We start from the raw sequence: 24042 nt of genomic DNA on the forward strand, positions 1-24042 counted from the left end.
ACATGCAAGGTAAAGTTAATTATTGGTCTACTTAATAAGCAGACTTATGAAGAAAAAATAAACATAGAGGCTCATATCCTAGTGTGTTCCAAGAAGGCACCTTTACCTGACCTTTGCTTTTAAAGCCCTGATCCCAGCAACAAACTTTGAAAACTTGCATAACATTAAGTACTCTAAGTACTATTGAAGCTGCTCCTTTGTTAAACAGGATATTACAAGTTTAAACTAGGGACAGAGATTCCTACTCAGGAAAAATACTGAAGATGATATCTAAAATTAAACATATCTTCATATTACCTTGTAAATCAAAGCTTACCTAAGCAGGTGACACTTCCAAAAGAATATTATAATGAGCCTTCCCCCCCTCCCCCCCAAAGCAAAGGCATATTAATATTAACTCAGAGGCATCAGCCACCTTATTATTTCAAAATTTTGCTCATATGAGATCTGACAAAACTAAAGTTCTGTTCAGTGTTAGTTGGACTGTCAGCACAAAAATTTCAGACCAGTAGCATTTATAAATTCATAAAGACAAATGCATTCTTAATGTTAAGTAATATAGATATAAAACAATAAAAAGCTTTTAATGCAATCGTGAAGCAAATCATTAGGCTTTGGGCTATTTTGTGTATGTGTTTATCACTTCACCATTAGATCCGTTAGTAGGTCAATCCTTTATTATGTGTTGCAGTGACTGTTTAGAACCTCACAACTATCATTCCAACAAACCAATTTACACAGTATAGCATGGTATTATTGATCTGCAACAGTATTACAAGCTCCAGGATTATGAACAGGAAAAGTATCAAATAGCATCAACTCTAACTCTGATTTTACCCCGCAATACAATTGACATCATGCTGCAGTATGGATATAGATTTAGCTATGGCCCAGGGGTTTACATTTTTTGGATGTATTAATTTGTTTCACAGTTCTACTGTTACTTTTCTCATGTATTAATATAGGCAAGAATGTTTCATAATATTAAAAAAAAAGCCTGTTTAGCTGGAAGGCCTTTTGAAAGAACATCATATGCTCTCCTCTAATTATTCCATAAAGTTAAATCTTTGTCTTATTTTCTCTTCCCTAGTAATTTTGTATTGTTGGGAGGAACAAGAGGGAAACTTGATACCAATTTTCATCTATTTTCCCTGGTGAAACAAAGTAAGAAATAGGCATAGCATGCATAATAGGTTAACTGTGTTTTGTCATTTAGTGTTGTCTGTGGATAAGAGGTTGGCATACAAAATCTGACAGATATTCCCTCCCTCTTCTGGACAGATCCATACCCCCTTCCAGGAGGGAACTTGGGAGACCTGACTTGATCAGTAATTTTTGTAAGTGCATAGATAGGTCTGAAGCCTACATTATTAAAGAGAAATGGTGAGAGAGGCTCTGAGAGGGACCTCAATGTACACTATCTCCAGCTGCAGAGCTGAGGATGAACTCAAATCCCACATCCCGGGAGCAGCAGCAGGAACGGATGCTTCTTTTCAAGTCAAGGTTGGAGCCAGTCTGTTCCTGAATTGCAACATGGGGCTGGGGATGTTGGATGGAGAACAGGCCTGTTCCTGAATCCTAATATTAGACAAGCAGGCATAGAGAGACTTCAGGTAAATGGGTGTGGTGGGTAGGCTTCCTTACTGAGCTGAAGAAATAGGGCAAGATTTTAGATGGGATAATTTTCTTGCAGAATACATAATCTGCCCTATCAGTCAGATGGAATTATTACCCACTCACAGCATTCTACATAGCTAGAATGGTATTACTCATTCTCCTTAACAGAAACCTAGCACTGTGGTTTTGGTGACACACTGAAAATTTATTTTGATTTTCTTGTGTTTTCAGATGGAAATGTACTGTCTCCTTCCTGATCTTAGATTAGGGACCATACTGGAAAAAAAAAAATGTAAAGTGATTAAGAATAAAAGTTTATGTGCATTTATTTTTAAATGCTGGTTATGGGCCTCCCATAATGAATCAGCTTTTTTCCTAAAAGCCTTGCTAAGTCCTAATTAGGAAATTGTCTATTTTCTCTTGCAAATGCCGTATTATGTATGAGTTTTTCGACAAGAATAAAATATTGCTTTTTAAACAGGAGTGGATGTTATCACTTCTGTATGTATTTCCTGTGCTTAGATATAGCTTAGCAATAACAATACCACAATTACCAGAATGTATAATCTATAAGGTAGTCCTGTGTAAATCAACACATAGCCGAACGAGTTGCACACATCCTGCAGGATACCACTGCCATTCTAAATTGTTTCCGGTTAACACTCTGCATCCGCAGGATGATTTCTGAGCCATGCTCAGACTGACTCCTAACTTAGAATACTGGAAGTTACCTCCTTCTAGTATTTAATGGGATCTCAATATAGATTTAGGTATAGACATAGAGCTAAAGCATGTTTTGTTCATGATTGCCTAAATGGGAAACTAGAAAACCAGACTTAGAGGAAAAACAGTTTTGATGTTTTAAAAATACTTACGGGATTTCCAACAAGAACGCAAAATCATTGCAAATGTTGCAAGGGCAACTGTTCAGGATTTCAATTCAGTTGTTAAATTACTAAAATAATGCATACCTGGGTTTTACATACAGTGGAGACTTAAATGTATGATCTCAGATGCTCTGCCATTCCCTTTAGAATAGAGCCTAATTTCTTCTCTATGTAAGATATCTGAAAAATAAACATTTTTGAAAATAATTTTATGAAATTGGAGAAAGAGCAAAGTCCAAACTAAAACTGAAATACGTCATTTTAATTGCAACACACACTGCAGCCATACACTCAGGACAATCTTACAGGAATACTCTGACTGAATGTCATTGTCGTGATTCAGTTAGTCCAAACTACCTGGACTGACTGACTCAGAAATTAAATCAAGTTGACCTGTTCAGTGACTTTGTACTTTTAGTTAGTTCTCTGATTCTGACTTTTCCAAACAGATGTTAAAACCAATACAAAGTTTTAAAATACTGTAAACCACCTAAAAAAACCCAGAGGTGGCAGTTGTGTTATTTGACAACTTTTAGAATTGGACTCAATAAGCCTCTAACTCTCATTCCGCTTTATAGCTGGGGGACAGACCATCTTTCATGGGCATATGTAACTTCCACTGAGTCTCTTACAAGCCCCCAGAATTTTAGTATGTTTTAAAATAATAATATAGCAATTTAGAGAAAATATATTATGCAAAACCTGTTATTTTTCTCTGTCTGATACAGGTCTACCATATCAAAAAGAGATTCTAGCAGGAAGCGACAATCGATGCACTGCTTGCTTGAAAGGTATTTTAAATTATCCCTTTTTCTTGCTGTTTTTGGTACAAACTAATGTGATGAATAAATGACTCAAACTTAAATCTATCCATTTCAGAAGCTCATAGAGAATATTCGTTATCTTAGCATGCGTACCTGCATTGCAGAGGTCATTGAGGGGAGCAGGGCAGGGGTGCAAGAAGCGACCATGGCCACGTGGCCAGGGGTAGCTGAAGAACTGAACACACACGTGCCGAGAGGAATGGCTAAGCCCCTCTGCCCTTCAGCTCTTCTGGGACATGCAAGTGTGCTGTAAGACAGTGTAGCCATTCAGATCCACACAAATAACTTTTTCCTGTAAGTTTTATTGTCTTTTCTGTACTGGGTGGTTAATACATGTACCCATTTTACATTCCCTGTTATTGCCTTTTACTTTCTCTAGTCTGATCTTGTGTAGAAAGATGCTCAGAAACTTGATCTGAGTACTTGATCTTGTACTAAACACAGTTTGGGATGGCTGCCTTTTTAACCATGATTGAAGAAAAAAGACTACTAATAAATTTTACCTGTACATACTAATCCAGCTGCCCTCATACCAGGTCCCTCTGTAAGCACTTCATACCCCTTTGGAATTAACAGTCAACTGTATTGTTATCACATGACAGGGTAATGGGGAGCCTGGCTATCCCTGGCTGTAGAAAAAACTCTGAAAAGTAGGCTACGATGAGCCATAGGCACACTAGGGTGACTGCATGGAAGCTGACTTAGCTGAAGCTGAGGATGAACTATTCTGCTTGTCCGGATTCAGGCTGACTCCTGTGATACGGCTGAAGCAATCTAGATATACATCTCCTCGTGCTCTCCATGAGAAGACACATCCGTGGGGCATGGTATTTGCGCTGGTAACTCTGCTAGGACATACACAGCTCAGCTGGTCTTAGTTTCTATGGATCCAGTTCTTCATTCTTCATCAGCCTGTCTGCTTAACCCTGAGCTGTCTCTTCATTTCTGTACACGATTTTGGACTGTCACCGGTGTGTGAGTGTTGCTCCCACTCAGACAGCAGACAGACCCAGCTCTGCTTACATGAGGGATTTGAAAAAAAGCTTGCAAACCTGTGATGTCATTAGACATGCAGATGATATTATGCTTATAAAGTAATTATTAATTCTTTTATGATGCAGATACTTTAGTCAGTTACAAAAAGCAGGTAGAATTATCAAATTATATTTGTCTTATTGCTAACTTTTTAGCTGTGGCACCACCTTGTGGACATTACTACATGGAATGAAAAGTTGACTACGGCAAAAAAGCAACTAAAACAGAGCAGGCATTTTGGAAAAACAACAACTATATTCGCACATGATTTGCTAAAGCAGAGTGAAATAACTAAATTAAAAAACTGACTCCTAAAAATCCACTTATGAAATAAAATGTATAATAAATATTGTCTTCAGTGTACTCAGTTGTCTTTGCAGTTTTTACCAACTCTTCTGAGCATCAGCCGAGAAGAGTGGTGGCCTTCAAAACTATTTTTATTCCTTCTTGATTGATTAACTAGCAGCATCTGAACCCCAGTTCTGTTGTTGCTGTGCAAACAGACACGACTTGTGCAAGTATCCCAAGCAACAAGACTTGCAAAATCAGAACCATAATACTGAACACATGGAGAAAACCTTAGGTCCTATTCCATAAACTCCACTAAACTCAACAGTGAGATTAGCGTCCAAGTTACGCCACAAGAAAAATAATCTGACAGAGGTGAACTGGTGGATCTTTTAAACGCTTGCTGAAAAACAAAACAAAATTAAAAATACATTTAAATTCTACTCTGTTGGCCATTAGATTCCCAGAACAACTTTTCACAGTTGAGATAACAGGGTGTTACTGTTATGCGTACTCTGTCTGCTATACGGGCAAATCAGTAAAGCACAGAGGAGCCAGAATTTTAAACAGAAGGAGATCTCCAGGTTGTGTGCAGCATATATCCATCCTGTGTGTGCCTATCTGGGTAAGCTCAGGAAGCACAATATTAAACACTGAATTGCATTTTCTATTTCTATCCCTTCAAAAAGTAACTGCATACAACTTGTCATTTACACTAGCATAAAGTAAAGGTGGAAGAGAAGATGAAGATTTGGACCAAGATTCCTCCCCTCTTGGACTGTCAACGGACTGTGCCGGACTCTGCCTGGGGATCTCACATGTATAAACCCTGCTGGGGGTGAACAGCTTCTGTGTCTCTGGCATGGTATTGGGGCACAGACCCCTCATTTCATGTCTCTTCAACTATGGCCTCTGCAGCCCAAACACTGCAGGCCCTTCAACTAATACTGACCATACCACAGCCCCTCCCCAAACTCTCCTTAGGAGTATATGAAAGTTCACCCACAGGAGCATTTCCATTTCTAGTTTAACTCTTTGACAAACACGTAACTATTAAAGCAAGGCATGGAAACTCGGCAGCCTTCAGCTGAGAAAACTTCTTTTAAGTAGCTGTCTCAGTTCATTTTTTTTTCTTTGTTAGACAGTATCTCTTTTTAAAAGAAGTTTGCACAAGTTTCTTTCTTCTCACTTCTTCTGGATTTTTGTGCATTCACAAACTCTTCCCAATTAATCATTACAGTGATAGGAATAACCAGTAAATCAAGTTTTTGCCTGGCAGCCTCAGAGGCTGCTCCGCAACTACCCACTGCCCTCGTGCCGTTTCTAACTGAAATGGAATGTTACAGGAAACATCAGAGTTCACTAAATTGAATGAAATTAATAAATACAGGTAGTTAACAAACCTTTACGGGGATGCTTCCTTGACATCTAAGGTAACTCTTAGAAGAAGTGGTCTAGCATTTGAGAAAACCAAACCACTCTGGGAAGAAACCAAGCACAGAAAATCTCAGACTAGCTAAAATGATATACTGAGTACTGTCAGCCAGGGAAGCAAACCCATCTCCCGTGGAGTTTGCAGATCTTACCCAGGAGCTGCGGCTTACTGGGTTTTGGTGACACATTACTTACATGGATTCCACAACCTACATCCTCCTCTATTCTTACAGTTATGTATCTTTAGTAAAGGAGGTAAATAATAATTGCTGCCACTCACTGCTGCATAACCTTGGAAGAAGAGGGATGAGGAGTACAGCTAAGGCATTGGCATGGCCTCTGAAGACTCTGTTAGCTGAAAATAATCTGATTTACAGGTATTGCACCAAGAAAGAAACCTAGATGACAATGAAATTCAGAGTCAAATTTACTCTTTGTTAAATAACCACTTTTTATAATAATGTTCCTTGTTGGAGAAGTTACCAGCTGAAAAATGAAGACTGGAGTGGATTACAGGAATGGAGCTAAAATAGCTAAAGCAACCTCCGAGGTAGTCCATTCCACAATAATGTCACCCTGAAACAGATTATCAGGAAAGATCAGAATATACATCAATATAGATTTTTAGAAAGTTAGTTTATTAAAATGTCATGTAATGCAATTAAATAGACTTTATACCAAACAATATATATCAGAAAACACTGGAAAACCATCTTTAGCTAACATAGCTAAACATACACAGAGATGGTTGGGCCAAAAGAACTTCAGAATTAATGAAAGAAAGTTTGAGCAGAAAATAACAATGTACTTTTTAAAGGAAACACTTCTATTAATGACGTTAAATGATATGATGTCATACCTGTTTGCGTTCCTGGGCCATCTGAAACAGAATAGTCTGAACACAGAGGAGGCTGTTACATACAATGTTATTTTCACATTAAGCTTTTTAACTTTCTTGTTTATGTAGATATTTTGAACCATTTATCCTTCATTCTAGAACAGACACTACTCTTGTTGGAACTGGTGTCTTTCCTTTGGGGATAGCAGTATTGTATCTGTTTTACAAAAGAACATAGAGTAAAATGTCATTTTTTTGCTTTAATATCTCATGAAATTAAAATATCTTTTAAATATGACAATGACAATGCAATTTTTACAATATAGATCTTTTTAGAATTGTTTCTTAGAAACTCAATTTTATTTTGTTTATTCGTCAATAAACAAAATTTTGTTTATTCTTCATCATGTTTATTCATCTTCAAAAAGATGAAGCAGTTTATGCTGGTAAAATTGTTTTCCTTTAGTATCTTCATACAGTAAACATTACAGTTATTTTACTTTTTGTGCTCAGTAATTCCCTAGTATAAGTGCACTGTTTCGAATAAATATAGGGCTTCTAAATTCTTAGTGATTATTCTTAGAGATTGACTATTCAGATTATTTTCAATTTAACTTAATTATTTGTTTCGGAAAAAATAAGGCATTTGCTACCCCTTATTCATACCGAGTGCAGAGATTCTCCTTCTCCTTAGGCACCATCAATGTAATTCTGTTCCCCATTGCAATCAGTTGCACTAGTGCAGCCTTATTAATGGCCCTGGATGTATTTGGACGGAAGTTTTCATCCAGAAAATTGCAGCAGTGGTTACCGTAAACCTGGGGTGAGTGACACAGAAGAGACTGTGCCAAGTCTATTCTTATCTTGAACTCAGTTTATAAAAATATCTTCTTTCTCATCTTCCTGAGCAGGTGAAAATATTTTGTGTCCATCACATTCAGTTGATTTGCTTCTAGAAAAGAAGCTAATAAGCTGTGTGGTAAAAATAACATATATTTCCATAATGGTATTTTCTCCAGAGACTTGGAACTCCCTTGAATGTTTTAATTATCTCTTTCCTTAAAGTCAACGAAGTAGCATGGCACTATATTAAAATAATTTTCTTTGGGTTTCTGCAAGAACTGATTTCTTGCTGAATTAGCATATCAACCGCAAAAGCAACTTCCACAGCATTGGAGACCTTATATGACTTTACGTATTACAGAAGCTAGACAGAAACAGTTTCAGAGGGCTCTAACAGTTTAAAATTATTCAGTATAAATCCACTTATTAAACTGATACATGCAGGAGACAAGCCCCTGAAATTATGGTGCTAATCTGTACGGCTTAAAGTCAGATTTCTGCATTTTTAAATGCTGTACCCACCGACACAGAACCACAGTGGGTATTAACAGAAAACGGGGTGCAACAGGCAGAAATCTGGTCAGGCTGGAGAAAATCCTGGGAGGGAGAAAATGAGTGAGAAAGCAGCCAGCACCCCTGGGGTAAGTCTACGGGGTACACAGGCCTTGCTTTGGGGAACAAAGGGGGTTCCTACCACAGGGAGAAGTGGAGATGGGCATCAAACCCTAGGCATGAAAATTTCAGGGGGTCCTTCAACAAGAGAAGAATATTGAGGTGACATTCAGAAAGTTTGCAGAAAGGGATGGAAAAACCCAGTCTCCTCTAGTCCAAATGCAGAACCTATTTGGTCTACAGAAAAACAAAGTGCACAACTCTCTAGCTATCAAAAGACAAGGTAATATTATTAAGTTATTTAATACTTTTTTTCAGTGAATTAAGGTTGCATAAGCCTCTACGCTTATTAGACATTAGATTTAATTTCCTGTATTACTGAGAAATGGGTGACTTGGAGCTATACCAGGTTTGGACAGATATAATAGGCTATAAATTTATAAAAGGAAAACAGTAGAAGTAGGAACTGCTGCTAGAGGTGTAAATTTAAAATAATACTCTCCCCACTAAAAAACCCACCCCACGCAAAGACTACTACAGTCAGAGGAGATATGCTGTAAAAGCAGTAAGTCAGGGGAAAGCGGTGGCAGAAGATGGGAACTTATGACTAAGTTTATTTGACCTTCATATGTTATTTATTCTGAAGATGTAATTTTGTGGCTTCAGGATGGGTTCACCCATAGCAAAATATGATGTCTTCTGATAATTAGCGTGGGTGTTATTTATACATTTATGTCTTAGTCTATAAGATGCAACGTGACTCCATATATTGATAATAAACTTATTATCTTATTGTTACTTATTGTTTCATTTGCTGAAGTGCAAAAAAAAGTCAAATCAAGTGCTTTATAATCCTTGTGTAATGTCCTCAATTTCTTGTTTTCCAGAGTGCCTTCCTTCTTTCTTAGAGGCAATATGAAAAACAAAGAGTTTTCTAAAGAAGGAGGATCCAGGAATTCTTAACACTGCAAGTTCCAGTTAGTTCCTCAGCATTTTCATGATGGAAAACCCCAGGTAAATCTTCCTATCACTATTCAGCTGATCTAAAAAACCACATTATCTCTACCTTTCCATATAAATCTTGCGTCTATTAAGAAATGCAAGCCATTTTTTAATTTCAGCTTTGTTCTTATTCTGAGGGTGCTAAAAGAATAGTTACAAGCTAACTGTATGAAGTGCCTTAGAATATGCAATGTAATTATGTATTTTGATTTTACCTTGCTCAAATTATGATATTCTCAACTTCCTGAAACATTGTTACTGAAGTAGTATGTCAAAATTTATTGCAATTTGTTAAAATCAGTACTAGTAAGGAAAGAAAGCATTTAACAAACCAACAAACGAATCAATCCTGCATCATAAAGCACCAAATATTCATTTCTAGAGTAAAGTATATGGTGAGATTTTCCAGAGCAAGGTTAAACTACAGTAGGTGTTCAGATAGAGAGAGGCCACTACCATCTGCAGTCCAGCTGAAGTGAGAGATCATTATGGGTATTCAGTGTCATTGATAGTAAGACGCAAGCCACTTCTATATTTCTATTTTTAAGTCAAATATCACTCTGATGAGATATTCAAAATACTTAGCAGCTCCCTTTATGCCTTTTCTGGGCCTCAGCCATCTGGATGTATTTCTAGGGTTACAGTCTTTGCTTTCTTTAGGATTCCTACACAGTCAAGTTCCAGCTAAAATGCTGACAAGACATAAGCAAACTGCTTCAAATATTCACAGCACCACTGAGGCTGGAAGCACCTCTGGAGATCATCCAGTTCAACCCCCAGCTCAAAGCAGAATCACCTGGAGCAGGCTGCCCAGGACCTTGCCTGGTTGGGTTTTGCGTATCTTCAAGGATGCCAACTCCACAACCTCTTTGGGCAACCATATAACAGCTCTCCAGTCTCTTAAATCATCTCCATGGCCTTTCTCTGCACTTGCTCCAGCATGTCCATGTCCTTCCTGTCATGGGGAGCCCAGAACTGGGCACAGTACTCCCACTGTGGTCTCACCAGCCCTTAGTAAAGGGGAATAATCACATGCCAGCAATGCTTTTCCTAATGCAGCCCAGAATGCTGCTGGCACTCTTTTCCAATATATATGTTTACAGATATAACAGAATTTTAAGGACATGGTTAGTTTTATATTTCCAGGGCCTACTATATACCAGGGTAGTACAAACTATATTATTCTGCTAATCCATGTTTTATGCCAGTATGAGGGATTGTATTTATGCTCTTGTTACATGCTTTTCCTAAATAGTTGGCCCATTAAAAATAGTTGTTTGGGATGACTATATACTGCCTTGTAAAAACATCTGTGCACAGTGTATTTCTAAAGGTTAACACTGAGAACCTCTAACAGTGCAAATCCAGGCATCTTCGTAGGAATGAAGGCATCTTGGAAGACTGCAATTCTAAAGAATATGAATTCTCAATTTCATCATGTTGTTAGTGTTGAGATTGAAAGATAGCAGATTAATTACCATTATGTTTAACTCACAGATAACCTTTCGTAGCAGTAACATCCAGCTCAAGTTTCACAGTTTCCAAAAGCACTCCATACTGTTTCAGGAGCCAAAAATCCAGTTCTCCCTCATGTATTCCTGAGAACCTTCCACTTCCTCTGCAGCTGCCACAGTGCAACTGTGGACAATACACTTATGTATTGACAACACACAAATTTTCTGTGGAGAAAGGTCCATAGACTTTCCAGTGGGTCCTCAGGCAGCCTAAAGCAATGAGATGTTCTATCAGATTTGTTTGTCTTGGCAAGGAAGAGAGCAACCTTGTTCTTGAAAAATCCACATTTAGTTCCTCAACTATAAACAATTTTCATCAGTTCTTCCATCTGCAGTATATGTTTTTGTTTGGCAAACAATTTGCAGTGTTTCTTGTTATACATGTCAAATTGTTTCTGTTCTGCAAGTGCTACGATGACTTAAAGGACCAAAGTTTCATGTGGTGGAAGGAGTTTGTTCCCTCTGAATCCAGTGGTACCCTTACTGCCTGGGCTGGTCCACGATTTCTTTGCGTTTCTCATAGTCTGTGGCTGCAGAACACAGGAACAATTAGGCAAAGCAAAACTCTTTGCCGTTAGTGACATACCAGTACAGAAGCCAATACGCAGTGTAGCTAATGTCCTTTTACCTTCTGGAATAGTTTAAAGCAGGATGCAAAATAGTCTTCCAAAAATACACAAAGTCCTTTCCATCCTTCTTCCTACAAAGCTATGCCAAAAGCCCTGGGAAAGCCTTTTGACTCTTCAGCTACATGCTCAAAAGAAAATTGGGAGACTGGAAAAACCCCACAATATAATTAAGACAATGGTGGGCTTCAGATTAACATTATGAAAAGCAAACACTTTTCATACCACTCCCAGCTCTCACATATCTGTGCTGAAGTGAGATTAAAATTCAGATGCTAGGAAGCAGAGTAGCTCTTCCCAAAACAACATTAGATTGGCCCAGCTGGCCACAATCTGCATGATTTTTCATAGACTGGCTTTCAAAGTCAGTCTATGCCTCTCAGTCTCAGAGATGTTGAATACCTTTCTCAGCTTTTTCCAATGCAGACCAGATGTTGTATTGTGATAATTCTCTCATGGGCCTTTGCCATTTTGACTCTCCATCAGCTAGGGATCCAAAGAGACATTACTTGAAAAACAGGAACCATAAAAGAGCCAGGAACTTATAAATTAAAACATAAACATTAATTTGTTTTCCAAGATACAGATGTCTTTTGTCAGTTCAAGCCTTGATCTCTCCACCAGTTAAAGGCAACAGTTGTTCTGTGGAGACATGCACTGGAAATTGGCCAACGGGCATTAACTTTTGGTTCTGATTGAACTGGGGAAGATTTGAAACAGAAACCCAGAATTAAAAGTTGTGATCGTAATTAATGGCTGATGCCATTTTAAAACATTCACAACATCAATACCAGAAAAAGTGTCTTACCATAAGGAACTGTAGAATTATTTTGGACGAGGCTTGGAAGAGTTTCAAGTTGTCTTTGGTGATGGCAGGGGCCTTTCCTTCTCCTTACCTTGCTGATTTTTTTATGCACAGGGACCAGGATCCATCTCTGGGGAAGTGGATCCTATGGTGGTGACTAATGCAAGCGGTAGTGGGGTTACGGCAATGTGGCACCACCACAGCTCCGGAGAAAGGGACAGGGCTGGCAGGGGAAGGGACACAAGGCAGAGACAGTACAGGTGCAGAGTAGTGGAACAGGCTGATACCACAGACATGAAAATGTAAGTAACTAACTGTATACTTTAATAACTATTCTGGTAAAATACCACAGTAACATCAATACTGTTCTTTAATATACAGCACTGTATCCTTGAAGAAGTTAATTGCAAAGACAAAACACTGTCTGGTCAATAAAACTTTGGTATGAAAGATTGGCTCTGGTGAGTTTATAAAGAGGTAGATCAAAAGCTTTCCTCCTTTTGATCAAAAAGAAGAATCTGCTCAAAGTGTAAGCCACCTAGCTGCAAAACCCTACCACTGCTGAAAATCAAACATAAAGTACTATACTAAAATTACATACCAAAGTTGGAATTCAAATGTCATTATGGAGACACAAATTTAAGAGAACACTTTCATATATTACAAATACAAATGCTCAGAGTTCAACTGCATATATTTAATTTTGTAGTAACGTAACACATCAAGCCTTGTTTTGAAATGGCCATTGAAAATCTTTCAATCTTTTTTAATTTAAATCACTTCATATATCAGTATTATGACATCTCTTAAAATTCCGATATCAATAAAAATTGAATATACAAAGATTTAAAATAATAGAAAGGCTAGAGGCAACCAAAGAAAACATTTACCAAAATGTGCATAATAAAGAGATAAGGTGAAGACTTACTTTCTTTTCTAACATGACCTACTTGTGCACTAATTTTTTACCTTTAAAAAGTAGCAATTCACAAGTCACACCTCTTCATTCCCTTTCAAATCAATTTTACACACCTACACAACTCTCCTGCCAGTGGATTACTGCAAGTTCACACTTAAACTTTGAGTTTCCAGTCCTGTTGTATTTTCTTGATAACATCTATTAGTACAAGAGATTCATATTCCTCTGCAACTTTTAGCAATTAAGCCTCTGTTTATGAGACCTCTGTTTATGATACCCCTACATATTAGCAGAGGAATGTAGAACAGGTCACTCTTCAGCGTATTGATGTCATCATTTTCCTTCCTTCTCATACGGGCAAATACAAGCAACTATAATTTCTAATACAATCTAATATAAAAAGTATCACTGAATGCTTGCCCTTGTCTTATACTCCTCCAGAGACTTCTGCTTTTACCAACACAGGCTTTTTCTAGAGCCTTCTGCTCAGCATAAGGAAATAGTCTGTCCTTTATACCAGGGGTTGCCCTTTCTCTGCACTACAATGAATTCACTTGGTGGAGCAGGGATTCTGAGCAATCATTATTCCCTCTTGGACACTTCTGGAATAAATTCTTGCTTTCCAATACCCTTTTAGCACAAGCTTTACATATTAATTTTCTTTTCCAAGGCTACAGCTTCGTCTCTAGATTTTACACCATACTAATAATATCTGTCTGTACTCCTCTTGTTGAATTGTTCATCCTTCATTATTTAAGCGCAGGGAATTATAAGTAGCTGTTCTCACTTCATATGCTCTTCCCTTGAAGGGTGAACTAGCATCTGCTGTTCCCTGTCTCTTGAGGAAGAAACACCTTCCACATAAAGGAACCATGAAGCTCCTTTCATGGCTTCATTTCACACTAAGAAAGATTTTTATTTTTATTGTGCATGCTGGTTCCAGCAGAATTTGCTTTCAGGTAAAAATTTTAGTCCTGTATATTGCTACAGGCTTAATATTCTCTCCCTTAAGGAACAGGATGAGGTCAAAATTGAGAATATGCATTTTTCTCAAAGCTTTTGCCCTGCCTCAGACAATTCCTCAAAGATGCCCTTCACCAAAAACATAGAATTCTATTTCAAAAGAGGCTTTGGATTGCTATGAGAAACAAAAGGAGACAGTTCGGAACTCCCAAGCACCCACAGGCATTTCTGTGAATTTTTTAGTAATATGCTGGTAATGTGCATTTATAGTTTTACCTCTTAGTTTATTAAGAACAGTGACTTTTTTAGATCTATATATGTTACGAAAGAGTTGTGTTTATGAAATTCCCAGACTACCAAAGGATGAAAATCTAAGTCTTTAGATTCAGTATGAAGTAAACAGTTATTTTAAACTAAACTGTAAAGTGGCAGATGTACACTCACTTTTACAGGTAATTTTAAGTATTAAAATATATTGTACCTGATACGTCTTTAAAGTGAAGACTTCATCCAGACTCCTCTTGATACGAACTAGGAAATTCCTTCCTGGTTTTATGATGTCCAGATCATGAACTTTTGTCTCTTTTTTAATCACCGTGCTTAGTCAGACATCCACCTGTAGGAATAGCAACCTCTGTTCTCCTCCCAACAAAGGGGCTGGTATAGCACCCTATTCACATGCCATATTCCTCCTTACTCTTCTCATCCCTTCCAAGCAAGCCACTCTGACCAAACTTTCCCTGGGTACACTACCTTCACAGAAAAAAAAAGTGGTTACATTTTCAGTTAGAGATATAGGATGTCTTTTGAAGAGTAGATTGGATTTAAGCACATACCCACCTCCTGCTTAAAATTCACACAGATCTAACCCGCAAATTCAGTGAAGAGCAGCTCTTTTCTACTATTGCCACTCAAAACTCCTACTGGCATCATTCTAAAACCTTAAAATAAAGATCATATTCTCATATTCATTATGTTTGCTTCTCAAGCGGTTATGTTGCTCAAGAAATTATTCTTTTTGCATGGAGTATAACTGTCAAATGCCAACCCAAGAAGTAAAAAATGGAGCTACAGATGTTTTAGCATGGAGGCACTTCTGCCAATCTTTCCCTAGATGTCGCTACACTTTCTGGCTACTTTATTATAGCCTTTATTATTAAATGGAAAACTATCATATGGTTTCCTGATTTCCTCATATAGAAGAAATAGAAAACTATCATATAGCAACCCAATTTCGTCAGAGTGACAAAAAGATATTCTAATTATATGTATGTATTATTCTATATAATAGAATATATATAATAATGTCATACTGAAATCTGAAAATAATATAATGTCATACTGAAATCTAAAAACAGCTTTTCTCACAGGCTTGTTTTCATGCTCTCTCTACCTTCCTAACACTCTTCCTACCAAGTACGTTGGCTCATTGAGTCTGGAGTTGCTTGCGCTTTTCCATCACTTTGTGCTGAAACCAAGTATCTCCTTAAGGATATTCCCAAAGTTTCCAGACTCAGTTTTCATGCATACTTTGCTATTCTTTCTGTCTTAAAATTTTTTTCAAAGAATGTCCTTCTGCCCTTGTATGATTTTGCCACCCAAAGACTCATTTATACTATACAAATGCTACAGGAAACTTCTGGGAATTCAAGGCAGGATTCAGACTTGTTAGTGTTTTAGCGGATTCAGAGTTAAAACAGTGTTCTGGGGACAACATGCTTGTTTATGACCTCTCTGTAATGCACTGTTTCTTACCTGTGGAAATAGTCTTCAAAAAGCATATGCCAATTTCTACACAAGAATGAAGTTTCCATATTGTCCAGCAACATGAAGACTCTCCAGTTTATTGCAAAGATTAACAAAATATCTTCAGATTTTCTAAGTATTTCAAATCTGTTGTGCTGAAGTAGTCATTGATTGGTTGTCCACAAGATGGGGCTTCTACAACGGAGATCTTTGTATCCAAATTTAAGATTCAGATGCAAAAGCTATGAATGGCATCACAGCTGACAGGAACACTTTTAGCCCATACTTTCAAATTCTGGCACAGGAACAGTCCTCACAAAAGGAACCCCACTCCCCATTTCTGCGTAAAAACAACAGTCCTTCAGGAAATCAAAACAGCAGCAAGTGATTTTACCTTGTCCTTAACCCTTGCACTGTGCTGGTGTACAGCTTATGAGTCAGAGGCAATACGCACCATTGCAATCATCCTGCGTCTTCCAGAGATTCTGTAAGGTCATCTACTTCTACACAAGCTTTTGTGGAAAAGTATGCAGTCCAAAACACCAAATGAAGTGTATGTTGTTTTGAGACATTTCCTAAGCCAGTATGTAGCCTAATATATGAATTTCTAAAGCAGCCTGCAAATCCACTGTTAGGATGTTCCTGTTAAGACGATAACACCTCCAAAAAAAGGTTGGGAAAGTAGCTCCACAGAGTCTGTAATTCCTATAAACTTAACTGAAAAGGGAAAAGTTCACTGTTACAAAAACTAACTGTAGGCATGCACTTCAAAATGAATTAAAAGAAAAATAATTTATTCTTAGATGAAAAATTTTGAAACATCTTAAGAAAAAATAGGAATAGACTTACAGTACCTTTAGCTGTCTTGTTTCAGTGTCTGGGAAGTGTTTGTTTAAATAGTATGATTTGTTCTGCTAAAAAAAAGGCCTCCTTCCTCTTTTGTCATATAAGTAAGCTTAAACAATCCAGATTTTCATGTCTTATAGGAATCTCCATACAACCAAAACCAGGACAGACTAACTGGGATAGTACAACTACCTTCTTGTATCCCTTCTCATAGCACTACAGAAATCAGGAAGACTTAATTTACAATCATTCCTGTTTTCTGCATGATGTAGTTGTTTTCTAGAATTTTTTTGCAGGAAGCACAGTATTCCACCAGACAACAGAAGTGTTCAAGCGTGCAAAAGCAAATACTGGTACAAATTTCCAGCCTGCTCTCCCTCCAAGAGGAGGGTGCACACACACGGACTATTCAAAAAGTAAAACTGAATCTTAAGAAGAGGAAACACTTCTGGCCAGGTGGTAAAGTTAACTTCCCAAAGACTAACTCCTCCCCAGTGCCAGAGGCAGTCATTCACAATCACCTAATACTTTTTTCACAAAATCTTCAGTGATTCCTACTCACATTCTTTCTGTTCAGTCTCCAGTAACTTGTCTTCTGCAATTCAGCTAGCTAAGCCGTCACAGACCGGAGTTTCAACAGGAAGTGCAAAATAGTACCCTTCAGAATAATCATCTGGAGAAGCATAAAATAAGAAAATCTGAGTAGGGAGGAATTACATGGAGAAGGATAGGGAGTGACAGCATGCTACAAACTGAAGTCAGTGATGTTGTATTATGAAAAAGGAAGCACACTAAGTTTGATAAATGGCATTTTTGCATATACTAAATAATATTCTCTTTACTCAACACTAAGGTTTTAACTGGAGTACTCTGTCCAGCTTTGGATGCCACACTTACTGAAAAAGTGGACCAAAGAAAGAGCCTGCAGGACAGTGAAACATATGGGAGATTTACAAATCATGAACCATAAGGAAAGACTGAAACAAAGCAGCGTAACAGTCTTCAGATATCTAAAATCACTGCAACAATGCAGACAGGACACGTAATAAAGAGTTTCACTTGTAGCAATCTTAGATATTAGGAAAAATTTTGAAATTGCAAGGGATTAGAACACAGTACCTACAGACGTCACTCAGTATCCAGAAACAGTTTCAACAGTTTTCTGTCAAGGAATGACAAAGACATAGGTGATCTTGGACTGGGACAGAGTTGTATGTCAGAGGGTCACACTCCATAGGTCCTCATTAATCTTTCCATGTGTCATTTTATCACTCTGTTATTGCAGAAGACCTATAGCTACCTACAGGAAGAAAACGCAATTTTAGGCTACAGGAAAAATGGTGAAAATCAGAAAAATAGGAAGACTTAGGAGAAGGTGAACAAGAGGTGTTTTAAGTCATGCAGCAGAAAGCATATTCAACTTGGACAAATGATAAATGCCCCAATTCTGTGTCAAAGAGGAACAAGCATTTCAGATACTACCTCACTGTTGCAGTGAACTGAAGGCTTTGTGAGGAATAAAAAGCCTCCAAGATAAAAAATTCAGATGAAATAATATCATGTTCAACTTCATACCCCTCATTAGTTGAGGTAATTTTGGCTTCTGGACCTGCTACTCCAAATATCTATCTTTTCCCCACACCTGGGGCACAATATCCCTGAACCCGCAGTGACGGTACCTGATGACTAACAAACTGGCCACTGGTGAACTCTGGATAGAGCTCGCTCCTTGCAAATTCAGGAAGTATTTACACACAGCAAAAAGTGAAGAAAGACCAACCCTTCAATTAAAATTGAAAATTCAATTAAAATTTATTTAAATTAAATCAAAATTTAAAAGATTAGTTAAAACATAGATTTCTGTGTATTGAATACCCACTACTTGTTGAACGCCAGCCCAGTACTCGAGTGTGCCAAAACCTGTCAGGGGGACGTGTCAGCAAGTCACACTCCTGCTCAAACGCAGCAGTTATCCTGCAGTAACTGTGATTCCTTAATATTCTGCTATTGGGAACTTCACCATCCATTCCACTTACCCCATTTTTTACCTACTGCCATGTTTTCTTACTGGCATTTTCTAGGGATATAAGGAAGAGTGAGAATTAAATTAACACAGCAGTAATGCATCTGTTGTAAATCACCCGAGAGAAACGAAACAATATAAACCAGTCTGGAACCTTTTGGGGTTATCTGTATATGACCTACTGCAACTAAAACCACTCCCGAGACATTTGACCTAATCTGCCTTTCAAAGCCTTCAGTAAAAAGATTCCCAGGTAATCAATTCCAGTGCTAAACTAGTCTTGCAGTTTGAAATAATTTCCTGATGTCTACCTTAAATCTCCTACTCCAAGTCCATCACCTCTTGCCCTAGACCCACTGAACATGAAGAAAAATGTGTTCCTTCTCTCTGCAGAAAAACTTTCTACATTTTTGAAGATCATTACCACTTTTCCCAACACTTTCCTTTTCTTTAGACTAAACAACCCCAATTCTTTCAGTCTTTCCTCTTAGATCATGTTTTCTAGGTCTCTGATCATTCTTGAAGTTGAGACTGTGGTAATCTGTGGTACACTGAGAAAAAGGAAAATTGACTCCTACACAAAATTCACCATGAAGCTGGGTGACAGAAGGTTTGTTTGAAGAGGTTACTTTTGTATGATGACTGTCTGCTTTGTTGTTTGGGTTTTTTTAATGCCAAAATACATGTCCTTTTTTTTCTTTGTGACACACAATGTACACACCCCAGTGCATGGAGTAGGTAGGCATTACACTCCTTGGTGATAAAACACTTTGGATCTGGGGAAAACAGTTATTATGAAAGGCAACTTATTTATGCCAATAATGGAAAACATATCCTTACCAAGATGGTATCCTCAGGCTAAACTGATGTAAGTGGTATTTGTGATACCAGGATAATTTAAGCAGAAGTTTAAGTAATTTTTAGAAACATGAGCAAAATGCTGCATCACAAAGTGCATTTCAGGGAAATATGTTAGTTCCATAATTGCTTTCTAGTGCTGCATTCACTCTCTTTCGGAAAACAATATACAATTGTAATATGTACTGAGAAATGTCTTCAGTTCAGCTAAAATCAACAAAACTAAAAATAATCATGTGCATCTTAGAAGATGCTATGTTCTTTACGACCAGATAAACTAACTCAGTCATTCCCATAATCAGATTCACATACATAATAGAAGAATGTAATTTACTTCCATTCTCCAGAGGTATAAAATGCCTTTTTTTCCAGAAAAAGGTTTTAAAATCGTAATGCGTCTTATTCACCAACATTACCCGAGCAAACAGTGCTATCTCTGAACCTATGGGTACCATGGCATGGAAAGATTGCACTCAGAAGTTAACTGGGCTTCTGTGTATGAATTGAGAAAACAATCTTATCCAGAAGAAAGATAAGACATAATGAGAGATGATAAGTGCTGGGAAAATAAGCGTGATGGAAGAAAATGAAGTGAAAACACTTTTCCATGCTGAGGACAGAAAAGGTCTTTCAAAAACTTTCATTGAGCATGACAGATTAAACATACCCAAAATCTTGTCCAACAATAACATGACCATGGATCATGTAAAATGAAGTCACTACAGGGTCTTTTATCTATAAATTAGGCAATTTATGATGTCAATTTTGCAGAGAAACTATTAAGAAGAAAGACTTTTCACGTCCTCAGTGGTTTTTAGATTTTTAACTCTAAAAGAAAGGGATTTTTCAGTAAGATAGCTCATAATCTCTGGCTAGCTAATATGAGCCTTAAGAATATAGCATTATGTAACTTGTCTCCTCTCATATCAAAACCCTCCAAAATAAAATATAAACATTCAATCGTTTGCATCCTTTAAAAACATTTTTCATGAATTTCCATTTTGTTTTTAAAAATATATTTCACTTAGAAGACACTAGCTGCCAAAAAATGGTCAGAACAGACCTGTATACGACATTGTCATATCAAGACTTACAGGAACATAATCCTGTACACTAGAAAATTTCAGCCTACCCCATTTCCATTCTGACAACAGATTAGAGCCAATTGTTTAAATGTTTACAGGTAAGAAAAACTTTCATGGACTTAGTTTGCCAGTTCTGTACTGATATTAGTCCAATACAAATTTTTCTATCTGCATTCATCTTTTCTAGCAGTAGTATCTATGCAGCCCTAAACCACTACCTGGCTCTTCCTTCCATATGTAGGATCATTTTAAGGCTCTAGAAAACAGAGTCTTATAATTATCTGTTCCCCAAATTAAGCGGGGGAAATAAAAAGCAGAGAGAACTAAAGCCATCAGTCGAATTGTCCTACGGTTCTGCTGGAACAGGGAAACTGTACTTGTAAATCACATCCTCTAGAAAAAAGGACCATATAAAACCTATTTGTGAGCCTCCAACTCTATATGGAACAAGGATCTCCTGCAGCATGAACAGCTCATAAACAGGGGCCTGTTTTGTTTTGGTCTAATAGTCTATTTGGTCCACAGTCACCTCTACCATTCTCCATGTGCAAGGATCACCTCTGTGTCTGTTTCCACAAAAGCAGACCCTTCTAAGCAGCCTCTGTACTTAAAAATATTATCTACGGAAAGTAGGTACAGTGAAGCCTGCCAGGTCTGTTCAATTTTCCGTAACTTAATACTGAGAAACAGTGAAAACACTTCATGTGTTCTCTAGAAAAAAGACTCCCATCAACTAGTTACTGAGCAATAAGGACAAGCAACCTCAACTTGAAAAGCTCCTCGACTGCTTTCTTGTCCCCCAAAGAAACATGGTAGCAAAAGGAGTAGCCTCAGTGTCACATCACAGCATACACAGGGATATTAAAAGACAACATTTCTGCATTTGTGAACACAAGAATTTTTCCATTCTCCATCTCCTGGACCACTGTACAACTTTTGAGCTGGTGGTACAAAGCCGTTATTAATGACCTACCTGACATAACAGGAGTGAATGGCCTAGAAAACAAGTGGCTTAAACCATCCCTACTTTGAAGAAGCCAGTAATGACTGGTAACAGCTCTTCCTCCTTCAGAGCTCTCACAGATGCAGTCTGTCATGTTGCAAAGCCAAACGTGAACTGCTGCTTCCTCTTTGGTCCTTCGTGAGTCCCCCACGAAAAGTAGATCTCTTCCAGCATTTGACAAGTCTCCATCCTTCAAACGTAGCCCAGATTTGGAGCATCCTGTACCTACTAATGGGAAAGTTTTAACTGGTCTTAGCAGTTATTGCTTTCGGAGATCTGACTTAAGGTAAATAAAGGCAACATCTATATTGCGGGACCCCTGAGTATGTCCCAGCTGTGTCCTGACTGCATATCAGGATGAGACCAGAGGCCCATGTTTGCACGCTGGTTTCCAAAGAAAGGAAATCTTGGCATGCCAGCCAGCGGGGAGGCACCACCTGCTCCCACAGGACCTCCACGCTGTACAGGATCAGGACTGCAAAGCACACTGCGGCACGCACCTGTGGCCTACACTGAGCTACACCAATGACACAGGCTGAAGCTCCAGAGAGAGAATAAACCATGAAATGACAGCTGAATAAGGAAGTCTTTCTAGTTGCCAGTAATCTTGTTCCCGATGTTGCCACTGCACAACTGAAAATACCAGTAACAGAGCTGGAGCCTCACCAGCAGGTTCTCACAGCAGACAGCTCTGACATTGCCTTAACCTTGAAATCATGACTGGGTGAGGCAGTGGTTCGCTGGATCCTCTCCAACGATCGCTTGCCCAATTCTCCTATTAAACCAAGTCAACATACTCATAGGATGAACACCCAAATGACCAAGTCATCTACAGCAGTCATTATTATTTACAGCAGCCCACTGCAAAGCCTCTCCATCATGAGCAATGCTCACAATTTGTGCACCATTTTTATTCTCAGTTTCTTAGAGAAGCCTAAAACTGTGTTTGAACCCCATAAATGCCAGTAATAACTTTACTAGTGCTACAGATTTTACACTGGGGCTGTTTAGGTTATCCATTGATAAGCAGCAAAACAAAATTCCTAAACAGTAATAGAACACAATCTTCAAGAAAGAACTCGCATGGATAATCCGCAAAAAGTCTGTTCCCAGGTCCCAGAGGTCCACCACAGGACCTCTCAAATGCTCAAGTAAAGGTTGTAGAGCCAAATACATCACTGTGGACAATTGGTTTGTAGATACTTTGACCTAAGATGGAAGCTCTACTGCAAACCAGGACTGACATGGATCAGCAGAGAAGCCTGTGGTAAACACTGGCCATGCTGTGCTGCCTTACAAACTGCACTTTCTAGCTGTTCTCATCTGCACCGAATTTGCTTCACTTTAAAAAATACTGTAACAAACCCAGATTTTTAAATATATTCCACGGTCTGAATCTGAAAGCCAGGGAGGGATTTTGAGGAACCATCCCAGATGACAAAGCTGGAAAGAACACTTAAAGGATTGTCCTGTAAAGGAAAAACAGTGAGTGTCGTTCCTCCCTGTGCGGCTAGCATGCTAACGCAGTGAAAGACGGCATTCACCCTCTTGAAATTTGCATTATCTATACTTATCTATACTTACATCCAAGCGTGAATAATTTTTTTATGAAGAAAGAAATGGAGCTAAATACATGGTTTACCTTGGTATCTGCTTATCATATACAAAGCCTGAACGGCTACCTTCAGAAACATAAAAGTGATACAAGAAGCGCCTGTTGCTTTTTTTGCTCCACATTCGGGGTTCACTGCCCTGCCCCTACAGCTACGTCCCCTGCCCGCTCGAGTAAAGCCAGCGATAAGCGCCAGAGGAACCCCCTTCCTTCCCGAGAAACAACCCGGGGGTGACCCACACGCCGGGGAAGCATCCTTGGCCTGACACAAACCACCGCCAGCCGTGGCGGGGCGGGAGGAGCCTGCAGCCGCCGCGAGGGGCCGGAGCCCCGCAGCCGCCGGCCGGGCCCCGCCGCCCGCCCCTCCGCCGGAGCGGGGCGGCCTGTCCGCCGCGGCCGCGCCGCCCTGCCCGGAAAACAAACAAACACAAAGCGCTCCGGGGGTGGAGCAAAGCGGCACCCACCATTTTGGGGGCCGGGGGGAGCCCACCGCCCCGCGGGCGGCGGCAGCCGGACGGGCCTCCCCCTGCCCCGCTTCGCGTCGTCCCGCCGGGGGCGGGCAGGGCTCCCCCCCGCCGCGGGGCCGGGCGCGCCGGAGCGGGGCCTTGCGGCTGCTAACCTGGCCCGGCGGGGAGGAGTGAGAGGAGGAGCCAGGGCGGCCT

At 39.0% G+C, this 24042-nt stretch overlaps 1 long non-coding RNA gene across 8 annotated transcripts; it reads right to left on the reverse strand.

The window, feature by feature from the left end:
• Positions 1–430: 430 nt before the first annotated feature.
• On the reverse strand, positions 431–24028 carry LOC142412867 (uncharacterized). Of its 8 annotated transcripts, XR_012776629.1 has the most exons (12): positions 23845–24028; positions 21735–21996; positions 17919–18095; positions 15963–16670; positions 14689–14960; positions 11923–12006; positions 11523–11668; positions 10859–11424; positions 6945–7140; positions 6569–6661; positions 2589–2684; positions 431–1893 (listed from the first exon to the last, which is right to left on the reverse strand). It is a non-coding gene; the product is annotated as an uncharacterized LOC142412867 (long non-coding RNA). The 8 variants fall into 8 exon arrangements; XR_012776634.1 differs by having other exon boundaries at positions 431–2684; positions 17923–18095; XR_012776631.1 differs by having other exon boundaries at positions 431–2684; positions 10876–11424.
• Between the last annotated feature and the right edge of the window lie 14 nt (positions 24029–24042).

The sequence above is a fragment of the Mycteria americana genome, chromosome 7 (assembly GCF_035582795.1).
Source record: "Mycteria americana isolate JAX WOST 10 ecotype Jacksonville Zoo and Gardens chromosome 7, USCA_MyAme_1.0, whole genome shotgun sequence".
Lineage (NCBI taxonomy): Eukaryota > Metazoa > Chordata > Aves > Ciconiiformes > Ciconiidae > Mycteria > Mycteria americana.